General features: G+C 40.4%; 1 long non-coding RNA gene and 1 gene segment (V, D, J or C); one reads left to right on the top strand and one right to left on the bottom strand.

Annotated features, from left to right (window-relative positions):
• The window catches only part of LOC117717745 (immunoglobulin lambda variable 2-like), a 635,157-nt gene that overhangs the window by 581,910 nt on the left and 27,866 nt on the right, over positions 1-25,381 (top strand).
• LOC143444001 (uncharacterized) lies at positions 2,058-20,616 on the bottom strand. The gene is made up of 3 exons (XR_013113456.1): positions 20,535-20,616; positions 6,492-6,549; positions 2,058-3,852 (listed from the first exon to the last, which is right to left on the bottom strand). It is a non-coding gene; the product is annotated as an uncharacterized LOC143444001 (long non-coding RNA).

Raw genomic sequence — 25,381 nt, 5'->3', positions numbered from 1 at the left:
TTGTTGATATATATATTTTAAATTTGATTTTGTCAAGGAATGTCTTGTTTTCTCCCTCTATGGTGATTGAAACTTTTGCTGGGTAAAAGATCTGTCATCTATGGTTCTTTAGAGACCACAATACATATGCCCAAGCCTTTCTGGTTTTCAGAGTCTCTGTTGAGAAGTCAGGTGTAATTCTGATAGGTCTGCCTTTATATGTTACTTTGCCTTTTCCCTGTGTGTTAGCCTGTGTGTTTCAGCTTTTAATATTCTTTCTTTGTTCTGTAAATTTAGTGTTTTAATTATTATGTGGTAAAAGGATTTTCTTTTTCTGGTCCAACTTATTCGGGGTTCTGTACATTTCTTGTATGTTTATGTAGGAGAAGCTAAGGTGGGAGGAGTAAAAGAGGAAGAGAAGGAGAAGGAAGAGGAGGAGCTAGGAGGAGAGAGATGAGAGAGAGGGGAACATGGAGGCAGATGTTCATGTGTCTCCCACAGTCAAAGGTAGTTGGTATACCTAGGTTGGGCATTGGGTTACACCTCTGATTGAGTGGGCATCTTGTTATTGATCATTACCAAATATATAGCCCTTTGGATAATCTAAGCATTAGAGTCTCATTTGTACAAAGCTCATGTGGTTTGCGGGATGGTCTGGGTAATGCCCAGCCTTGCAGAGACAGCATGGAAGATTGGCAGAGCCATCACCCTCACTGGCGTCTTTTGGGTGGCAGGGCTGGTGTTTCTGATTGGCATGGTGAGCACATGGCCTCTGGCCATGGAACATGGCAGCTGAGCTAGGCAGAGCTGTCGCTGCTTAGATAGTAGGCTTGATCAGAGGCTGCTTTAAATATTTACTGCAACAAAGTGGCACACTAACTTCAGGCACGAACTCACTAGAAATTTAAGTCTATTCACCTGATAGTAAAAGTTGTAATTTTAAAAAACTGAGTGAGTGATTGGTGCTGATAGAAGTCATATGACTCCAACATGGGAACTGTGAACAAAAAATCTGCTGGCAGACAGATCCTCTGCTAAGAGAAATTGTAGGCTGCTCTGAGCCAAGAGAGCGCCGTTGTGGAGCAGTTACTGATTTAAGTATAAAGTTAAAATATAGGGATTATTTGCTTTCAGGAAAGATTTATAAACTGATTTGTCCAAATCAGGTGGGGATTATCACCCATGGTTTGGAGCTTAGATAGGGAAACTTGTCACTGGCTCTAGAGTAGAGAGTACAGTGTATAAGTGGAAGCTATTCTGGAGTACAGAGCCAAACAGATAAATGATATAAATAAAAAACTGTTCTAGACAGAGGGCTGAATAGAAAGATAGTGTAAATCAGGTGTATTCAGATGATATAAAGTTATATTGCCTCACAGAAGACTCGGATTCTGTCTAACATGGGCTCCACAGGGAATTCTGGGTTTACTTTCTGCATGGCAAAATAGGAAAAGCCTAAGAATAGGCACCTACAGTACTTTAGTTAACATAGGAAAAATTGTCACTGACTCTAGAGTAGAGAGTACAGTAATAAATAGAGACTGTTCTGGCAGAAAGCCAAACAGAAAGATAGTGTAAATCAGGTGTATTCAGATGATATAAAGTTATATTGCCTCACAGGAGACTCGGGTTCTGTCTAACAGTGGGCCCCACAGGAATTCTGGGTTCATTTCCTGCTTGGCAAAATTGGAAATGCCTAAGAATAGGCACATACAGTACTTTAGTTATTACATTGATTTCATTTTTAAAATGGGTAGTGATTTTCAGTTTTGTGGTTATGTTTCCTTTGGGAAAGAAGTCAAGATAAAGGTTTTTCTGGTTACTGGCTCAAGGATCTTCTGTTTAGGGAAAAATGTTTTGTCTATGTGTTGTCATAAATGAAGATTAAGATATTTCTACCTCTCAGAATTATATGGATTAGACATGAGAGAGACAGGCCTACCAGAAGACTAGATTCCAGAATTCAAACAAAAAACTATCTTGATACTAAAATTTGTTTTGAGAATTGTACTATTGCAGAATACACAGCCTTGGTGTATCTACTCATCAAGCAAGCTGAGCAGAAATGCTGGAACCTCTGATGTCCTAGAATTTAAGCTGGATGCAGTGAAGACACAGACATCAGAGGCTTATCAATTTACCCTTTCCCCCACCCCTCTTCTAATATTTCTAATATTCAGCTTGAAGAAGTTAATGAAGAGTCGGTGCCCCTATTCCCTGGGCTTGAGGACTGAAGGTGGTTATTATTAAGCTGTCCTTCTAGGGAAAAGTAATAGTTTTATTGGAATAGGGAGGAATAGTTAGAACTGATTACTTAGCCATAACCTATTTGGTAGAAATATGTATAATTGTTATTAAGCTAAAGTTATAGTTCTTAAATAATACAAAATTTACTTTGATTCCAAATTTAAGGTTTTTATTAGTACAAGTTTCTTATTGATATAAAAGTGAGATTAAAATTGTTACTCTCCTCTTGGTCTTCCTTCTTCATGAGCTTCATGTGGTCTGTGGGTTGAGTCTTAGCTATTCCAAGCTTTTGGGCTAACATCCTGCTTATCAGTGAGTAAATACCATGTGTGTTCTTTTGTGATTGGGTTAACTCACTCAGGATGACATTTTCTAGTTCCATCCATTTACCTAAGAATTTCTCGAATTCATTATTTTTAATAGCTGAGTAGTACTCCATTGTGTAAATGTACCACTTTTTTTGTATCCATTCCTCTGTTGAAGGACATCTGGGTTCTTTCCAGCTTCTGGGGAAAAAAAAGTCAGCCCTCTAAAAAATTGAAAAATATTGGACATTGTTACTCTCATAGGCATTGTGCCTATATAACACATTTAGGAATACAGGGCTTAAATCCAATCCTTCTTTAATATTTTTTAAGTGATTTGAGGTGTGAGTTAAGGGCTTATAGCAAATTCATGGATCTGAGTTTATTATTAGATTGTTTTCTGTCAGGCCCTGGAAGAATGTCTTGGTTCTTGGGTGGGCATGGGCCTAGAACCCTGAGACTCCACTGGAAAAATGGCAGGCATTTGGCCACATCCCCAGAATCCAGGCTCCTACATGTGGTGCACCATTCAGGCTCATATGACACAGGTAGAGGGTGTGACTAACAGGCTTCAGCCTTGAGAGATTTCCTTATTCATGAGTTATCTGAAGGCCAGAAGGCATAGCTAATTAAGTCATTCCCTCCCAGACTCTCCGCTCTTCCCCCTCCCTATTTAAGCCAGCTCTCCCCTGGCTTAACTGCAGGCATACACCCATCCACATTCGCCATGAACAATAAAACTTGGAACTCCAGACTTTCTCATGTCATTGGAACCTGCTGTCATGTGGCCAGTGTGAAGGACTTCCTGACCCAGCTCCTGGTCCGCCACCACTGCTGTGTGAATGTTGGATCTGCCAGTGACATGGAAAGGCCACCCAGGACCCTGCCACCAGACTGCTACCGAGTTTGTTCCCACAGCTGGTGCCCATGTGGAGCTTGGACACCCACACAACCACAGGAGCCAGGCCACTGAGTCTGCTGAGTACAGTAACCTTTCTCCTGTGGGGTGCTGCTAGGGCCTCTTTCTTCCTCCCCCCTCATTTCTCTCAGTTGTGGGCTAGCCGATCACACTCCCACATGCCCCCAGTCTTGGTCCTTCGGTGGCTTCTCAGTGGCATCTGAGAGCCCAAGGGCTTGAGATCAGTCAATCCCTGACCACCTTCAAGCCCAGGGATTCCAATCCAAGAGCTCTGCACCCCCATGAAACCAGACTGAATGAAAATTCCCCATGCTGGGCAAGACAGTGTAGCACCAGTCTAGTGCCATGGGCAGAACTTGCTCAGCTACACCTCTTGCGTGTGCTTCTGATACTCTCTGGGACCTGCGAAGAACAGAAGACATGCAGACTCAGAACTCAACACAACAGACAATCCTATGCCCTCATGTGCCTAAGGTGTGCAGGTCATCATCATTTTCTCCACTAGTGGTGAACAACATGTGCAGAGCCAGCTCCATGAGCACCCCCTGCTGCGCCTGTGAAAACTGTAACATCTCTGTCCACCCTCCCCTCTTTTCTCTCTCATATTCCTGGCTAACATCTTTTCTCTAATTCTCAGCTACCACTAACTCCTGACTAGTTCACAAGACTAGGCAAGTCTCTCTCTATCCCCCCCTCCCCTCTCCTTCTCTCCAGGTGTTCTCCAGCTCAAGGGCAAGATGGTGGTGATTCCCTAAACTCCACTCTTTTCCCCTCCCCCAGGACACAGGATCTCACTGCTCTGACTCTCCTAACAAGCCCCTATGTTTCTTGGTTTGAGCTTTTCTTTAAAGTTGGCCTTTCCTCTTCTTCTCTACATTTAAAATTTACTGGCTACGGAAAAAAAAGAATGGGGAATACAGGGGGCCTCTCTGCTGACACACCCAGCCACAATGTGTCAGAACGGCAACCCCATGGCAGAGCAAGCCCCTCCCCCCACTACTTCTTCTCCCCAACAGGAAGATCTGCAATAATGTTCCTGGTTTTCAACCAAAAATTTTAAACGTTTCCTTTTCTCCCTAACAGGAACATCTAAAACAACACTGCTTGTGCTTCCCAACCGAAAATTTTCTTATTTTTTTTGTTTCCATGTTTCTTTTTCTCTCTAACACTTGTGATATATGTCCAACATTTTTTCAACTTTTAAGATTTCTTCAAGGTTCAAAAGCCATCTAATTTACTTCTACAGGTTAAATCAACATGCTGATTACCATTTCCAAGTCTTAACAACTAATTTCCTTTCACAGACAAACTGTTGCTGACATCTGCAAAAATGCCCTGTATAGATCTTAAATATCCTTCCCAGTCCACTCTTCCCAAATGGCAGTGACACTCTGTAATGGTAGCCAGTCAAGCATTTGCCATTCTCATCACACAGTCCAAAATGACTTGATGAGCTCATCTTTGGTCATTTTCTGTGTACACCTATCTTCAGAAATATATTCTATAATCCAGATATACTGCTTTAAAATAGCATGATCCAGCAGCACTTGATCAAGCCATGCTCCCTACCTAGGGAGCAAAGCATTTCTACCACGAGGAAAAGATAAGTGCAAAAAGCAAAAGCCAACTGACACAAGGGCAAGAGCCACTGGCCGTGAAGGAATGTGTACAGTGATAGAGTGGAGAAAGTTCATGTAAGCTTAAAAGCAGAAGTTGTTTAGAAACCTTTGACATAACTGATGATTCTATAAAATCATGAATACTCATCATACAATAGACATTTACTGAGTACCTAGTGTACACCAGGCACTGCTTTGGGTGCTTGATAGCAAGTGGTCTATCCAGAATCTGATTCCAACCAGTGGACAGTTTTCCACACACCATCTTCGTGCCTAACACACTAGACACTAAGAGCAAGTCAAGCAATAAACTATGTAGAGACATCTTGGGACTCTTACCCTCTGTACTGGAGCTTCTAGTTGGGAAACTTCGGGGACCCTGTAGGGAAATGGGTAGCCAGTAGCAGGAGCTGTGGAGGCTCCTGGTGGACTGAGCCCATTGCTCACCTTTTTGGAGCTGAGGATAGCAGTTGCCTGTGGTGGTGCTGGGTTAGCAGCATCCACAGGGTTAGAGGCCTTAATGATCCAAAATATGGCACTTCTACTGAAGAAGGTGCTAGGCTTCAAAAAGATGGAGCCTCAGGAGCCAGTTTAGGTGCCAAGGTGAGAATTAGGAATTCACAAATCTGAAAAACCCTGCATCTCTATAAGGGTTTTCAGGGAAGTTTCTCAGATGGCCCAACCCCTGTAGCAGGTCTCCCCTGAGGTTTACACGGTTCATTAAGCTTTTGTTTTCCCAGGATCCTGGTGAACTTGCTGAATCTGAACATGGCTCCCCTCCCCTGGCTTACTTTCAGAAACCCATGTCAGCCACTGGCAAATGATCCTCAGAACTAGGTTTCCTTACCTCTGTCCAGATTAGAGACCCAAGATTAAAGGTTGGCTGAGTAATTCCAAACTATAGTCACAGTGATGGAGGAGAGGCAGAGAACCCAAGGCCACCTGGACTCAGACTGCCTCAGCCTGTCTGGGGGCCACTTCCCAGGGTCTGCAGACCCATCTACTTTTCAGAGACCTTGGGATTGTTCTGATGGGCAATGAAGCAACATGGTAAACTGTTGGGAACATGGCCTCAGCCTCTTCAGCACTGTTCCTAGGCTGAATGCAAAGTATGGAATAGGGATCAGTTATTATATCCCAGCCTCCTTGGGAACACCATATAGTGACATTTTCTGGTTGCCTACAACTATTTGTAACCTGTGCTTTCTCTCATGACTAATTTGTGCCCTGAGGTACCCTTCATGTACTGGCAGGTATGGTAAGATATGGGTCCAGTATTAGGGTGTATGAGTTCCCAGGGCTTATCTAGTTGCCCCTCTTCCATGTCCTCTTCATGTTACCAACCTCTATCCCAAGTGCCACCTTTAGTTGGAGAAGGCTGAAAATGATTGAAGATAAAATACAGAATGAAATGAGAAATACCTGGTGAGGACAGGAACCACAGAATTGTTATTCCTTGAGAGTTTAGTCCTAGAAAGACCTGAGGAACATGATGTCAATAATAAACTTAGGAATGTAACCCACGATTATAAGCAAATTAAAAGAAAAAACATATGATTATCTCATTAGATGCTGAAAAAAGCCTTTGACAAAATCCAACACTTCTTCATATAAAAGTCTTGCAGAGACTTGGACACACAAGGCATATGCCTAAACAGAATAAAAGCATTATACAGCAAGTTGATAGCCAACATCAAACTAACTGGAGAGAAAGATAAAGCAATTCCACTAAAATCAGAGTCTTGAGCCCACTATCTCTGGTTTTATTCAATATAGGACTTGAAGTTCTAGCCAGAGCAATAAAACAACAAAAGGAAAACAAGGGGATACAAATTAGAAAGGAAAAGATCAATGCATCACTATTTGCAGATGATATAATAGTGAATGCAAGTACCCCCCAAATTCTACCAGAGAACCCCCTGATAAACATCATCAGCAAAGTGACAAGATACAAAATTAACTAAAAATGAATCTATAGTCCTCCTATATATATACAATAAATGGACTAAGAAATAAATTAGGGAAACACTTCACAACAGCCAGAAATAATATAAAATACCCTGGTATAACAGAGTGATAGATCTGTATGAAAAGAACTTTGAGTCTTTGAAGAAAGAACTTGAAGAAGATATCAAAAGATTGGAAAGATCACAAGTGCTCAGGGATTGGAAGGATTAACATAGTAAAAATGTCCATCTAACATGAAGCAATCTATACATTTAATGTAGTCCCATCAAAATTCCAACATAATTATTTACAGACCTTAAAATGACAATTCTCAACTTTATATGGAAAAAAAATCAGTGTAGCTAAAAACAAATCTGTACAATATAAGCACGTCAGGAAGAATCATCATCCCTCACCTCAAGCTGTATAACAGAGCAATGGTAATAAAAACTGCATGGTATTGGGAAAAAACAGACAGGTTGATCAACAAATCCATTCAAAGACCAAGAAATAAAACAAACATTTGATTTTTACAAGAAAGCAAAAACATAAAATGGGGGGGGAAGCATCTTTTAAAAAATAGTGCTGGTCTAACTGAATGTCTGCATATAGAAGAATGTGACTAGACCCTTATCTATCACCCTCACAAAACTCAAGTTCAAGTAGATCACAGACCTCAACATAAGAGTATACACCATGCTTCTGCCCCTCGCCTGGGCCTGGTGCCTGGAGCAGACACCAGGCTGGTCTGCTCCCGTGTGGACACCTATCATGAGACATCCTAGAGGGGCCATTGAACTCAGAGTGGCAGGTAAGAAGACTCACCCACTGCCCTATGCCTGCCCCAGAGCCATACTGGAGGCAAGAGTGCTCAGTACCCAGCAAACACCCAAACCCCACCCCTGCAGAATACCACCCCCTTCCATCCCTCTCCTGGGCCTGGTGCCTGGAGCAGACACCCGGCTGGTCTGCTCCTATGTGGACACCTTATCCCGAGACATCCTAGAGAAGCAACTGAACCCAGAGCAGTGGACAACATATCCCAAGATATCCTAGAAGAGCCACTGAACTCAAAGCAGCAGGCACCTTATTCTGAGACATCCTAGAGGTGACACTTTACCCAAAGCAATGGACACTTAGCTGGTCTGCTACTATGGAGACACCATATCCTGAAACATCCTAGAAAAGCCACTATACTCAGAGCAAATAGACCTCGGGATTACAAGATCACAGAGACATCTGGACCCTGAGGAGTTCAGACACAAGCAAGATAACTGGAAGGCAGGCTCCAGACAGAGACAGTGAGTGCAGGTAGCACTAGAGTCAACCAGATAATGAAAGGCAAGTGCAAGAAGGTAAGCAACAGAATCCAAAGTTACTTGGCATCATCAGAACCCAGCTCTCCCAACATAGCAAGCCCTGAACACTCCATTACACTTGAAAAGCAAGATTCAGAATTAAAATCACTTCTCATGATGATAATAGAGGATATTGAGATGAACATAAATAACACTTCTCAAAAAATTCAAGGAGAACACAGGTACAGGTAGAAACCGTTAAGGAGAAAACACAAAAATCCCTTAAAGAATTGAAAGAACACAAAACCAAACAGGTGAAGAATTAAACAAAACCATCCAGGATCTAAAAGTAGAAGTAGAAACAATAATGAAAACACAAAGGAGAGACTACCATGGAGGTAGAAAACCTAGAAAAAAGATCAGGAGTCATAGACACAAGTATCACCAACAGAATACAAGAGATAGAAGAGAGAATCTCATACACAGAAGATACCATAGAATACATTGACACAACAGTCAAAGAAAATGCAAAATACAAAAAGCCACTAACCCAAAACATCCAAGAAATCCAGAACACAATAAGAAGGCCAAACCTAAGGATAATAGGTATAGATGAGAGTGAAAATTCCCAACTTAAAGGACCAATAAATATCTTCAACAAAATTATAGAGTAAAACTTTCCTAACCTAAAGAAAGAAATGTCCATAAATATACAAGAAGCATACAGAACTAGACCAAAAAAGAAATACCTTCCAGTCACATAATAATCAAAACATCAAATATACAAAACAAGAAAAAATACTAAAAGCAGTAAAGGGAAAAAGGCAAAGTAACATATAAAGGCAGATCTATAAGAATTATACCGAGACTTCTCACCAGAGAATATAAAATCCAGAAGATCCTGGACTGATATTATGAAGATCCTAAGAGAGTACAAATTCCAGCCCAGACTACTATATCCAGCAAAACTCTCAATTACTATTGATGGAGAAACCAAGATATTCCATGACAACACCAAATTTACACAGTATCTTACCACAAATCCAGCACTTCAAAGTATAATTGGTGGAAAACTCCAGCACAAGGAAGGAAACTATAACCTAGAAAAAGCAAGAAAGTAATCTTCCAACAACCCCAAAAGAAGATACCTACACAAACATAATTCCACCTCTAATAACAAAAATAACAAGAAGCAACACTCATTTTTCCTTAATATCTCTTAATACCAATGGACTCAATTCTCCAATAAAAATACATAGACTATCAAACTGGATACATAAACATGACCCAGCATTTTGCTGCATACAGGAAACGCACCTCTGTAACAAAGACAGACACTACCTCAGAGTAAAAGGATGGAAAATAATCTTCCAAGCAAATGGTCCCAAGAAACAAGCTAGAGTAGTGATTCTAATATCAAATAAAATCAATTTTCAACCAAAAGTAATCAAAAAAGATGAGGAAGAACACTTCATATTCATCAAAGGAAAAATGTACCAAGATGAACTCTAAATTCTGAACATCTATGCCCCAAATGCAAGGACACCCACATACATAAAAGAAACTTTACTAAAGCTCAAAGCATACATTGCACCTCATACAATAATAATGGGGCACTTCAACACCCCACTCTCAGTAATGGACACATCATGAAAACAAAAACTAAACAGAGACACATGTAACACAAGTTACAAACCAACTGAATTTAACTGATATCTATTGAATATTTCATCCTAAAACAAAAGAATATACCTTCTTCTCAGCACCTCATGGTACCTTCTCCAAAATAGACCATATAAATGGACACAAAACAGGCCTCAACAGATACAAAATGATTGAAATAATCCCTTGTACCCTATAAGACCACCATGGACTAAGGCTGGTCTTTAATAATGACAAAAACAATGGAAAGCCCACATACACATGGAAACTGAACAATGCTCTACTCAATGATAATTTGGTCAAGGGAGAAGTAAAGAAAGAAATTAAAGACTTTTTAGAATTTAATGAAAATGAGGACACATCATATCAAAACTTGTGGGACTCGATTGAAAGCAGTACTAAGAGAAAAAAATCATAGCTCTAAGTGCTCACAAAAAGAAAGTGGAAAGAGCATACACTTAAGCAACTTGACAGCAAACCTGAAAGCCTTAGAACAAAAAGAAGCTAATATACCCAAGAGGAGTAGACGGCAGGAAATAGTCAAACTCAGAGCTGAAATCAACCAAGTAGAAACAGAAAGAACTATACAAAATATCAACAAAACCAGGAGCTGGTTCTTTGAGAAAATCAACAAGATAGACAAACCCTTAGCCAGACTAACCAAAGGGCACAGAGACAGTATTCAAATTAATAAAATCAAAACTTGAAAAGAAAGACATAACAACAGAAACTGAGGAAATTTTAAAAAATCATCAGATCCTACTACAAAGGCCTATACTCAAAAAAATTGGAAAATCTGAATGAAATAGACAATTTTCTAGACAGATACCTGGAACCAAAGTTAAACGAGGAGCACATAAACCATCTAAACTGTCCCATAACCCCTAAATAAACAGAAGCAGTCATTAAAACTCTCCCTACCAAAAAGAATCCAGGATCAGACAGTTTTAGTACAGAATTCTATCAGACCTTCCAGGAAGACCTAATACAAATTTTTTTCAAACTATTCCACAGAATAGAAACAGAAGGAACACATACCCAACTCATTCTATGAAGCTACAATTATGCTCATACCTAAACCTCACAAAGACCCAACAAAGAAAGAGAAACTACAGACTAATCTCTCTTATAAATATTGATGCAAAAATACTCAATAAAATTCTCGCAAACCAAATCCAAGAACACATGAAAACAATTCATCCATCATGATCAAGTAGGCTTTATCCCAGGAATGCAGGGATGGTTCAATATTCAGAAATCCATCAATGTAATCCACTATATAAATAAAACTCAAAGAAAAAAAGCATATGATCATATCACTAGATGCCGAGAAAGCATTTGACAAAATTCAATATCTCTTCATGTTAAAAGTCTTGGAAAGATCAGGAATTCAAGGCATCATACCTAAACATAGTAAAAGCAATATACAGCAAGCCAGTAGCCAACATCAAACTACATGGAGAGAAACTTGAAGCAATGCCAGTAAGATCAGGGACTAGACAAGGCTGCCCACTCTCAACCTTACCTATTCAATATAGTACTGGAATGTCCTAGCTAGAGCAATTAGACAACAAATGGAAGTCAAAGGGATACAAATAAGAAAGGAAGAAGTCAAAACTTTCACTATTTGCAGATGATATGATAGTATACTTAAGTGACCATAAAACTTCCACCAGAGAACTCCTAAACCTGATAAACAACTTCAGCAAAGTGGCTGGATATAAAATCAACTCAAACAAATCGAGTAGTCCTTCCTCTACTCAAAAGATAAACAGGCTGAAAAAAATTAGGAAAATGACATCCCTTCACAATAGTCACAAACAATATAAAATATCTTGAAGTGAATCTAACCAAGCAAGTGAAAGATCTGTATGAGAAGAACTTCAAAACTCTGAAAAAAAAATTGAGAAGATCTCAGAAGATGGAAAGATCTCCCGTGCTCCTAGATTGGCAGGATTAACTTAGTAAAAATGTCCATCTTGCCAAGAGCAATCTACAGGTTCAATGCAATCTCCATCAAAATTCCAAATCAATTCATCATAGAGATAGAAAGAGCAATTTGCAAATTCATTTGGAATAACAAAAAACCCAGGATAGCGGGAACCATTATCAACAATAAAAGAACTTCTGGGGGAATCACCATCCCTGACCTCAAACTGTACTATAGAGCAATAGTGATAAAAAAAAAAAAAAAAAAAAAAAAAAAAAAAAAAAAAAAAAAAAAAAAAAAAAAACCTGCATGGCACTGGTACAGAGAGAGGCAAGAAGATCAATGGAATAGAACTGAAGATCCAGAAATGAACCCACACACCTATGATCACTTGATCTTTGACAAAAGAGCTAAAACCATCCAGTGGAAAAAGGACAGCATTTTCAACAAATGGTGCTGCTTCAACTTGAGGTCAGCATGTACAAGGATGCAAATCAATTCATTCTTATCTCCTTGTACAAAGCTCAAGTCCAAGTGGATAAAGGACCTTCACATAAAACCAGATACACTGAAACTAATAGAAGAGAAGGTGGGGAAGACCTTCAAATACCTAGGCACAGGGGAAAAGTTCCTGAACAGAACACCAATGGCTTATGCTCTAAGACTGAGAACTGACAAATGGGACCTCATAAAATTGCAAAGCTTCTGTAAGGCAAAAGACACTGTCAATAAGACAAAATGGCAACCAACAGATTGGGAAAAGATCATTACCAATCCTAGATCTGATAGAGGGCTAATATCTAATATATACAAAGAACTCAAGAAATTAGACTCCAGACACCCAAATAACCCTATTAAAAATGGGGTACAGAGCTAAACAAAGAATTCTCAACTGAGGAAATTTGAATGGCTGAGAAGCACCCTAAAAAATGTTCAACATCCTTAGTCATCAGGGAAATGCAAATCAAATCAACCCTGAGATACCACCTCACACCAGTCAGAATGGCTAAGATAAAAACTCAAGTGATAGTAGATGCTGGTGAGAATGTGGAAAAAGAAGAACACTCCTTCATTGTTAGTGGGATTGCAAGATGGTACAACCACTCTGGAAATCAGTCTGGTGGTTCCTCAGAAAATTGGACATAGCATTACCTGGGATCCAGTAACTCCTGGGCATATACCCAGAAGATGCTGCAACATATAACAATGACATATGCTCCACTATGTTCATAGCAGCCTTATTTATAATAGCCAAAAGCTGGAAAGAACCCAGATGTCCTTCAATAGAGGAATGGATACAGAAATGTGGTACATTTACACAATGGGATATTACTCAGCTATTAAAAGTAATGAATTGGAGAAATTCTTAGATAAATAGATGGAACTAGAAAATATCATCCTGAGTGAGGTAACCCAATCACAAAAGAACACACAGGGTATTTACTCACTGATAAGCAGATATTAGCCCAAATGCTTAGAATAGCCAAGACTCAACTCACAGACCATGAAGCTCATGAAGAAGGAAGACCAAGTGTGGATGCCTCGGTCCTACTTAAAAGGAGTAACAAAAATACTCAAGGGAGCAAATATGGAGACAATGTGTGGGACAGAAACTGAAGGAGGGGCCAGTCTGGAGACCATTCCGCCTAGGGTATTTATCCCACTGTACAGTCACCAAAGGTAGACACTGATGTGGATATCAGAAAGTGCATGCTGACAAGAGCCTGATATAGCTTTCTCCTTAGAGGATCTGCCAGAGTCTGACACATTCAGAGGCAGATGCTCACAGCTAACCTACTGATCTTATCAAGGGTTTCCCAATGGAGAAGTTAGAGAGAAGACTGAAGGAGCTGAAAGGGTTTGTGGCCCCATGAGGAGAGCAACAATACCAACCAACCAGAGCTCCCCAGAGTAGAAACCACCAGCCTGGGAGCACATAGGAATGGACCCATGACTCCATCTATATATGTAGGGAGAGGATGGCCTTGTTGGGCATCGGTGGAAGAGGAAATCCTTGGTCCCATGAAGGCTTTACACCTAGTCGGGGGGAATTGCAGGGTGGGGAGGGGGAAGTGGGGGTACTTGGGGGCACATTCTCATAGAAGCATGAGGAGGGGTATCGGGTTAGGAGGTTCCTAGGTAGTGGGAGGAATGGGGTAAGGGGATAAAATCTGAAATGTAAATATAATATCCAATATAAATAATAAATAAATAAATAAATAAATAAATAAATAAATAAATATTGTGGGGTCCATGAAAGGAGAAAGGGGTCTTGGTTTTTGGTAGAAGCACTGGCTGGAAATAGCCCAGAAACCCTGCAAGGGATGGGCATCTATTCTGCCATGCTCCCATAATCCAGGCTTCTAACAGTGTGGTGTGGAACTCCATTAACCTGCACCGTTCGGTCACATAGGACATTGCAGGCCCTCCCAGAGAGGTTATGTCACCCTACGTAGGTAGAAGGCATGACTACAGGCTTCAGCCTCAAGAGATTTCTATATTAATGAGTTACCTAAAGGCTAGAGGGCATAGCTAATTAAGTGACCCTCCTCCCTTCGTATTTAAAGTCAGGTCCCCCTGGCTTAAGTGGGGGGTGCACATCCAGATTCAACTATCATCTGCTATAAAAATAAAGCTGTTTATGGAAATCTATGGACTTCCTCCTGTCATTGGGGTCATGCCATGAGGAACTGTGGAGAAGGCCTTTAATGAGCCACTATAGGCGCAGTCCCCATGCATCCCTGAGAGCTTCTCTGCATTCCCCATGGAGGCCCACTTCATCAAGCAAGCTAACTAGGCCACCCAAGTCTGCTAAGCGAGTACAGTAACCTGAGTCTCTTCCCAAGGGGTGGTAGGAGCCTCCCTTCCCTCCTTCATTTTTCTCAGCGTGTGCGCCTCGAACACCCCTCGTCTGCCTCTTGACTCTGTTCTGCAGAGGCCTCCCAACAATATCTGAGAGCCCCAGAATGGATGGCCTCTGCACTGCCCACAGAATCAGGCTGAGTTCACTCCCCACCCAGAGCGCCCTGGTGGCCTCTCATGGCCCTAGTGCCTGCCCAGTGTCACATGGAACAAACTCAGTCAAGGTTCCCACATTCCAGTCTGGTTAGAGCAGTGGGAATCACCAACAATCTAACAAGATTCAAGAACTCATGACCAGTGACGGTAGTGCAAGCCATCATTTTTCCCTACAGAATATATTTTTATTTTAATCCCAAGTGTGGAATATGAGGCTGCTCCAGCTTGTCCACAGAAGCTAACTATAATTTGCCACATGCTCTAGCAGGGGCATGATTTTTCAAGCTGCAGATAGTTTTCATAAGTGTATTATGTTTGGAATTCTGGGGACTCTTCAGAAGGTAGACAAATGCTAAAGCCCCAATTGGTGTGTTGTGGGTTGGTTGGTGTTGGCCATTGTTAAGTAGTTGTGAACAAATAATAAATGGTAACAACAAGATATTAGATATCTTCATGGTGAAGATCAAGCTTTCCCCCCAAGGAACTCAACATGCCTAATCAACAGCAAGTCTACTCAGTATTCTAATGATAACATTACCCCTTTTCCCTTCTATTCTTTTTTATTCCCTAGCTAGTGGGCTGAAAGGTAAAAAAGGGTAGAGAAAGGTGGGGAAAAAAAAGCATCGCCAAAGCAGTCAGTCTGGCTACCCCTGTCAGAGTGACTAAGACACAAAACTCAAGCAGTGGCTCATGCTGGTGAGAATGTGGAGCAAGGGGAATGCTCATCCATTGCTAGTGGGAGTTTAAACTTGTAAATCCTTTGGGTTTACACTTTGGAAATCAATTTTGTGTTTTCTCAGAAAACTCTAGACCAAACTATACCACTCCTGGTCATATACACAAAAGATGCTCCAACATCTCACAAAGACACTTGCTCAACTATTGTTCATAGCATTTTTATTCATAATAACCAGAAACTGGAAGCAAACCAAATGTCCCCTCAACTGAAGAATGGATAAAGAAACTATGGTACATCTATACAATGGAATACTATTAAGCTATTAAAAACCAAGACATCATGAATTTTGCAGGCAAATAGATGGAACTTACAAATATCATCCTGAGTGAGGTAACCCAGTCCCACAAGAACATGCATTGTATGTATTTGCTTATAAGTTAATATTACCCATAAAATACAGGTACTATGCTATACTTCACTGACCCAAAGAAGCTAAACAAGAAAGAAGACTCAAGCAGGTAGATTGAATCTCCCTTAGCAAGGGAAATAAAATTGTCTTAAGAGGCAAGTGGAGAGAGGGAACTGCGATGAAGGGGAAATGGTAAGGGGAATGGGAGATTCAGGATCAGGTGTGGGGAAGGACAAGAGAGAAGGCTAGATGGCCAGAAAAATTAATGGAAACCTGCAGGAGTGAGGAGCTGGGGGAAATCTCCAGCATGAGATAAGGTCTTGGACAAAGGAGGTACATAAGAATCAATGGTGGTGACCTTAGTTGTGACTCACTACACTGAGGATACGGAACCAGAAGAGGCTACCTCCTGAAGCCAGACAGAAATCTCAGTGGAGCAATAAATACATCAACCCACCCATAAAACTTTCAACTCAAAATGTATCTTGTCTACAAGTAATCAGGCACGGGAGAGGGAGTAGAGCCTGATGGAATGGCCAACCAATAAACTAGCCTGTGGATCTGCATTTGGTCTGCCACTAGAGTGTAGAAGCACTGCTGGAGAGGCAAACTGTGGGAAGTGCACTTGACTATGTCTACCCTGTACAGCCACTGTCACTTGGTGGGCTTTAGGACACCAAGACATAGGTTTGGGGGTAGGAAATGCAACCCAGAATGTAGAAAGCCAAAACTGGGGTTTCCAAGATTCTTGGCATTCAGTTGCTGCTGAGGATGCTGCACAGAGTCTGGAAATGAGGATCAGAGGTCCACTGGAAACTCTAGCTTTGTTCATAAGTGATTGTCCTTAGCTTAGCAGACGCTCACAGAGGCCTTCTATGGGAGACTCAGATTTCAGCTCTGTAGGCAAAGGCCTTTCCATGTTCCCCACAGCAGTTCTCTTTGAATGATACAGCCCATGTTTATCCATATCACTTACTGGCTGTTCATAATAGGAAATGGATACATACCAACTCACTAGGGTAGACCAGAGATTAAATAACTTTTGCATGAAGGAGTATCTGGGAAGGGAAGCTTATTGGCTAACAATTCAGGGCCTCTAGATACCCCATTATCAAGGAAAACTCTGTTCTGGGGCTACAGAACCACAGATCACATTTCCTATGTAGGAAGTGTGGTATGTATTCAAGGCCAAGGACTCTAGCAGGGAGCAGGGAGCTGCTTATCATTTCAGGTTAGTGCCTGGGTGCCAGGGAACTCTGAACCCACTCAAGCCATACCAAATTTCCTGACATAGTTCACCAGTCCCACACCAGCCCAACTTGAGGTGCACACCATTGGCAAGCATCAATCACCATTGATGATACTGTGTCATGTTGGCAGATAGGAGCAAGTTGTCCTCAGAGAGGCTCCACCCAGCAGCTGACTCAGACCAATATAGACACCCATAGCCAGACAGTGGATGAATCTTGTAGACTCTTACAGAAGAATAGAATGAAGAATTGTGGGTCTTGAAGAGGATAGGAACTCCACAGGAAGAAAAACAGAGTTAAATAACCTGGACCACCAGAGTCTGAACCACCAACCAAAGAATATATACAGGCTAGACCTAGGTCTTCCACTCACTGACAGCAGATGTGCAGCTTAGTCTTCATGTGGATCCTGAACAACTGGAATGGGGCTATCACCAAATTTGTTGCCTGTACATGTGGAATATGTTCTTCTAGCTGTGCAGCTTTGTCTAGCCTCAGTAAAAGAGAGATCATGTAGCCTTGAAGAGACTTGAAGTGCTGTGGTATGAGGGGAGAATACCCAGGAGGGCCTCCAACTGTCCATAAGAGAAAGAAGGAGGAAGGATTATGGGAGGAAGGTGACAGAAAAAGGACAGTGAGCATAATGTAAAGTGAATAAGTGGGAAAATTAATTTAATTTTTAAAAAATATGATATTGGTACAAAACAGACATATGGACTAAAGGAACAAAATCACAGACCCAAGTATAAGCACATATAACTTTAGCCACTTAATATTTGACAACCATATCAAGAGAATACTCTGGAAGAAAGAAATTATCTTCAAGAAATGGTGTTATGATTACTAGATGTCTACATGCAGAAAAATTCAGTTAGACCCATATCTATCATCTTGCACAAATACTAACTCCAAATAGATCAAAGACGTATATTTGAAACACTGAAACTTCTCAAAGAAAACAAATCAGTGCTGTACAGGATGCAGATGTAGAAAACCTCTTTTTAAATAGGACTCCATTTGTCCAAGAATGGAGGCCAACAATTGAAAAGCAGGACCTCATGAAACTAGAAAGATTCTGAATAACAATAGAAACAACCAGGTAGAGAAGAAGCAAAAAGAACGAAAGAATCTGAGCCAGCTATACAGGTCTGAGGTTTAATATCCAGAATTTAAAAAAAAAAAGTCAAACTAAATAAGCCATCCAAAAATGGGATTGGAACCTGAATAGAGAGTTCTCAAAAGATGAAAAATTGGAGTAAGAAATATCTCAAATAAAGTTTGTCATTCCTAGCAACTAGGGAAATGCAAATCAAAACATCTTTAAAATTTTATCTTACCCATCAGAATGACAAAGATCAATTGAATAACTCACCAACAAATGAAGAAGGGCATATGGATTAAGATACATTCATTCACTCTTGGTGGAACTACAATCTTCTACAACCACTATGGACATCAGTGTGTAGAATTCTGAAAACACTAAAAATAAATCTACCATATGACCCAGCCATATCACTTCTTAGCATATATCCAGAGGACTAAACATACAGGTACTTGCTTGGCCATGTTCACTGCTGCTCTATTTACAATAGATCTGAAAGGAAAACAACTTAAATGTATAATGAAGTCATTGTACATACACACTAAAGAATACCATTCAGTCATAAAGAAAAACAAAATCACAAACTTTTCTGTAAAATGAGCTACCCTGAAAAGAACATGTTGGATGTGGTAACCCCGACAGATAAATGTTGCCTGTTCTTTCTTATTGGAGGATTTTAGTTACAAATCTTCAGATGTGAAAACATAATCTGTAGTAACTATAGCAACCAGAAAGTTAAAATAGGAGCATTGCCAAAATAAGGGGTTAGCAACAATAGAGAGAGAATAGCAGAGTACAAGCTAGTAATCTAATCAAGAATGAAAAAGGGGGCTCCTTAGTGAGCATCAAGGAGATTAATACAGAAGAATGGAGAAAAAGAGTAAAGGGGACCCTTTAAGCAATTGTCCTTGTATCCACAGATGTGTGTAGTTTTTATGCCTCTATTTGCAACACAGGAATAACACTACAGAAAATCACAACCAATCAAAATACAGAGTTATGGAGCCTCGACCTAATGGATACATTTACAAAACACTTACATCTAAGGCTCAAGAAACTTTCTGAAAGAGGAGGTGGAAAGATTTAAGAGCCAGAGGATCAGTAACTTTTCTGTAAGATTGTATCTCCTAATAGCATCAGAAACTATGCTCAAGGTCTCATCGACAAATGTGAGCTAAATGAGGAAGGCATCACAAAACATACTGAACTGAACACCAAGAAAACACCATGCATCCTACATAAAACAACAAACAAATGAAAACACTAAAGGCAAGTAAGCAAAGATAAGAGACATGGCCCTCCTCAGGGAAGAACAGAGCAATTTGAATTTGTGGCTCAGTGCCAAATAGTCATGACTGAATACATATGTACAAGTAACATTATGTGGACACAACAGGTTATGTTTCATAGATAGATGACAGACAGACAGACAGACAGACAGACAGACAGACAGACAGACAGAGATGCATAGTTTATGTAAAAATAAAAGTACATGAATTTGAAGGAAAGCCAGAATGATATATAGGATGGTTTGGAAGAAAGAAAGAGTACAGAGAAATCTTGTAATTTAAATGCATCCTTAAAAATAAACAATAAAGTAACAATACGAACATGACACAGTTAAAGACATGTAGACTAATGCAACAAAATTGAAGATCCAAACATGAGGACATAATCAGTTATCTAATTAATATTTGACAACAATGCCACAGACTTCAAAATGGAGCTTCAACAAATAGTGCTGGAAAAATTATTAGTCCTGGTGAAGAAGAATGTAAACAGCTCCATGTCTATCACCTCATTCAAAACTCTATGTGAATCGAAGAACTAAATGTGAAATTGCTATAAAAAACATGGGCAACACCCTACAGGATACAGACTTAGAAAGAACTTTCTAGATAAAACTTTGTTAGCTCAATAATTGAAGCCAAAAATTGACAAGCAGGACCTCACAAAACTAAAATGTTTCTGCACAGCTAAAAAAAAAAAAAAAAAAGCAAACTGGTGAAGAGGAATTGTTACCAACTACATATTATACAGGAGATAAATACACAGTAATGCATGAAGAATTCAATGAATGACCTATATAAAAAAATGAAAAAGAAATATCTCGAAAAAAATTTATGCTAGCAGTTAGAGAAAAGCAAATCAAAACAAGATTACATCTTACCCCAGTCACAACAGCGAAAATCAACAAATCAACTGATAACAATACTGTCTGAGTGAAGAGAAAGGGAACCCTCATTCGATGTTGGTAGGCTTACACACTGGTACAGCCACGATGCAAATCAGTGTGGAGGTTTATCAAATAGCTAAAAATAAGTCAACCATATGACTCAGTTATACCACTGAACCCAAAGAACTGAACATCCTACTCCACAGATACTTACTCTGCCATGCTCATTGCTTTTTGTGGCAGTGTTCTGAAGGCAAGTCAGACAGAAGTAGCTGAGGTGAGGTGTAGCTATGGTCAAGATACATTGTATACATGTCCTGAATTTCTCAAAACAAAAAGAACCCCAGTCAAGCTGCCAGGTATCTTCCAGGGCTGCAGCTGTTTCAGGGTCAGTGTAGTGCCATAGAACGCTATGTGGTGACTTGGCTGGCCAGCACAGTGCAGCAGGCAGCTTGGGGGCAAGGTAGGTGCTACTGAGTAGAAAGTGACTGTGGTAGACTGGAGCAGCTTCCAGAAACGAGGGAGAGAATTTTCTTCCCCAACATGTTACAGCTGTATACAGCAGACACTCTCAAACCATCTTTGATGAAATAACTTCTGTGTGTCTTATTCCTTGTGGACAGGGTCTTATATACATTTTAGGATGGGTTTGGTTCTAAAAGCAGATGCTTTCTATTGCTTGGTCTGAGATGTTAGGGATGCCTCATCTTCATACGGAGGGGCTTCATGCATTGCCACTATGTGACTGATTGTCACATCCCTCTCAATGAGGTGTTGTGGTCACATGTTCCAAGACAGGAACCTGGGAAGGAGTAGATGAAACTACCATCTTCAAGTATGAGTGTACTGGGGTTTCTGAATCCACTCAAGTGGATTCAAACAACTCAAGTTTTTGTCTGGTGATGTGGTTCCACTTGCCATACAGGGAAAATATTTTGTTAAGATGAGTCCACTTGGGCTGGAGAGATGGCTCAGTGGTTAAGAGCACTAACTGCTCTTCCAGAGGTCCTGAGTTCAGTTCCCAACAACCACATGGTGGCTCACAACCATCTGTTATGAGATCTGTTCCCCTCTTATGGTGTGTCCTGAAGACAGCAACAGTATACTCACATAAATTAAGTAAATAATTAAATATTTTTTAAAAAGATGAGTCCACTTGTTTTGATTATGTTACTTAGGGTAGCCAAAAGGGGATTTTTGATTGCTGGACTTCCATATTTTAGGTAACCAGACCTTAGTAGTAAACCTCAGAGGGAGAAAGTGGCCAAATAAAGGAATAGACCTTGGCAGCTAGCTTTAGGAATGTAATCTAACAATTTAGAAAGCAAAGGTATTTAAAGAAAAGCAAAGCCTACTAGAACCATGTTTGCCATGTTTAAGCCTGCTAGAGCCCTTCAGTGCTTGTTGTAATCACTTTCTGAAAACAGCCAACAAATTGAAAATAATTCTAAATAAGATGAATATCCTATGAATGTTGGACGTAATGTGCAACCAGACTGTGGGTTCTAATGAGTTGGTTGGGAGTCAGCAAAGTAACTTTTCCCATTGTAAAACTCTATTTAACTCTGTTTCACTTCCTTTAAAAAATTATTCAGCATCCTTGTCCATACCAAGTTTTCTATGCTGTTCCATAAATACAGAGAAAAGTCTTTTGTTAGAAACAGAAAATATTTTAGGCATGACATGAAAGACAGCTTACCTGGCACATGATGTTTCTAAGTAACCATAGTACTATGTGCTCCTGAGTTTCCTACAAGTCAGAACACTTCATTCTGAAGTAGTATGGATAGCTAGTAACTGGTAGCTGGCCTGATGATGAGTCTCTTTTTTCTGTATTTCTTTAAAGGAGTTATTTATATCCTCCTTGAAGGCCTCTATCATTCTCTTGAGTTGGATTTTTAGGTCAGAATCTCGCTTTTCAGGTATGTTAGGTGTGGTGGGAGAACTGGGTTCTCATAGTACCAAACTACATTGGCTTCTGTTGCTTATGTTCTTGCACTTGCCTCTTGCCATCTGGTTATCTCTGGTGTTAACTGGCCTGGGTGTCTCTAACTGGAGCCTGACCCCCACTTGGAGACAGGTAGAGCTCTGTGATATGGGTTAGAGCAGGCCTCCTGAGAGACAAGGAGTAATTTCTCTGGTTAGGGGAGGCCTCCTATGTCCCTGGTTAGAGCAGGCCTCGCATGTCCCTAGTTACAGTAGACCTCCTGAAAGACAGACATGCTATGAGGTGTGGGAGAGGAGAAGGAGCACCTGATCTATCTCAAGCAGAGTTGCAGACAAGAAGGAAGATGGGACCCTAGACCAGAGTTGCAGACTGGAAGTCCAGTCTCTTTTTATGCACTTCTACATAGAGACCCAGGTGGTATGAGCACTCAGGGTTCAATGCACTAACCAGTACCTCAGATAATGACTTCAGTGCTAATTAGCATCTAAGCCAGCCATTCAAGAACCAAGGAGGAAAGGAGCCCACTCATAAAAGAAATTGCAGGCAGAATGCAAAATTTGCTGCTGGGGCAGAGAGCAACTCTGAAATAAGTGGAACACTAAAACAGAAAGGAAATAAAGTACAAACACCTGAGTTAGAAGTTTGTATCTGAGTACCTCTAAGTAACCCCTTGGTATTTTATAAAGGGGCCCTTTGGTCTAGAGCTGTGTCAGAGAGATTCTAACAATGCATGGAGAGAGGAACTTAGGACTGGATGATCCTTATCTGAATCTTTCTACCCTATTATTATGGCTATAATCTGTTGCCCATCTGGGTAAGGGAGAACATGGTTAAAGCAGCTTCTTCAAGCTTTTCTTGTGGCAGATAAAGATAAGGACAGTGAAAAAGAACAGGAAGAAAAAGACACTGATAGAAATTTTTGTTGTACCATAAAAGAGGACCTGTCCATCAGGAAGGAATCACAGTAAGAGATCAGAAGGGGAGTAGTCCAGGTGAAGAGTGGTCCAGGTAAAGGCCTCTCAGTACTATGATCTTTATACCACTCTTTGAATGCAATGCTTGAACACTGACACTTAGAAAGTGAAGAATCTCAGTCATTACCATATTTAGATCCCTCTTTCTTAGCTTTGTGTTACTCATGATGAATCCTGGCCAAATGAAAAACCCAAAACTTCTGCTTTCCAGTGAGTTTAAATCCTGCCCTGCAGAGACATTTTAACATGGTATCCACATGACCTTAAAACCATCCAGCAGTTTCAGACTACTTGTCGAGCTGAAGGATGTCAGTCTTCATATATAATGCAATTAGAATTCATAAGCTTGGATTTAAACACACTTGAAGATTATAAGCCACTGGCCCAGGCATAAACCCTCAGTAATTTTTTGATTTGGAAGAAACATGATTATGATTAATGATTAATTCAAGCTGAGAGACATTGAAATTCAGGTGTATCATTGAATGTGGATATGTTACAAGGAGAAGGAACATTCTCACTGCGTGTTGAACGGGTTCCTGGGCCCACCCAATATTTTGACCAAATTTGTCACTTGTGTGCCCTAAGATCTTAGAAAGCTTTTCCTCCTTCAGGGGACACACAAGTTTCAAAGATTTAAGACAGGGACCTCCTAAGACTTTTATTAAATGTCTGACTTTAGTGCAAACTTCCATAGAATAGAAATTGCAGTTCTCTGAGGCAGCTGCCATGCTGGTGCTCTAGCAGAGATGCAAAGGGTGCTAGGTATGTCAAAGAATTCCCCTCTGGATGTCTGGATCCTAACATGTCAAGAAATAGGGACTCAAATACCACTGAAATCTTTGCAGAAGTCTGCAGTAGTCTTAAAGTCTGATGCCTCCTGCTGTTTGTGTCAAACAAGGGAGAATTTTAAGAGACTACCTGATACAGAAGAAAAGGTGCATCCAAAGAGCAATCTACTAAGTGTCCCAAATTTCACAAGGGCAAGCAATTATAAATTGAAATGTGATGTAGATATTCTCACCCTGCTTCCTTTAAACTCCCCAGGGACAACATTTAGCCCTGCCTACAAGAGGGTCTTTCTCCAAAGGACCCATCTCAAATCAGACAGATATGAATAGGTCATAATCTGAAGTTTACTAGACTATACCAACTGAATCAGTAAAGCCTCAGATGGTTAGATATTGGGAAGGAAAAGATTTAAGGAAATTAAAGTTACAGGGGCAGATGTTTCCTAATAATGGCATTATTAGGACAAAGGAGGACTCCTCTGTGTGGGATCTAACTGCAGGTCTTACTGCAGAGGGTATTGGTGGTCTAGGCTGTTCTAGAACATCCTTGACCTTTCTTATATGGAAGGACTCTGATGGACACACCAGAAAAGCTAAGCCCCTGATTCTTGAAGACTTATCTAACAATCTCTGGTGGAGAGATACATTAGAAATGGCTGAAACCAAGACTAACACTGGTGATAAAGCCTTTCATAGTGGCCTAGACCTCATGAAAGAGAAAGTACATCCTCACCTCCAATATTAGGGGACTGTTGTTTCACTTCCTAAGCCCATAAAATTTCAATAGAAAACAGATAAAACTGTAATTGGTAGAACAGTGGCATAAACACACTCAAGGATTAGTAAAACAAAGACAAGTGGGACACACTGAGCCAAGCCTCAGTGCATGGAACTTTCTTATCTTTGTCATTCAGAAAAAAAGATAAAGAAAATGGAGATTATAACATAATTTAAGAGTTATTAATTTGCAGATGAACAAGAGGGGTCTTTATAGCCTGATCTCCACAGGACACTGCCATCGCTATTAAAACATATTATATTCATGGATATAAAAGATTGTTTTTATCTACCCTATTATACCAAGAGGATGGGGAAACTTTTGCTTTGTCTGTGCCTGTGCCAAACAAT

Source organism: Arvicanthis niloticus, chromosome 12, assembly GCF_011762505.2.
Source record: "Arvicanthis niloticus isolate mArvNil1 chromosome 12, mArvNil1.pat.X, whole genome shotgun sequence".
Classification (NCBI taxonomy): Eukaryota; Metazoa; Chordata; class Mammalia; order Rodentia; family Muridae; genus Arvicanthis; species Arvicanthis niloticus.
Note: the sequence above shows the minus strand (reverse complement) of the source record. Positions and strands in the feature narration are given on the sequence as shown.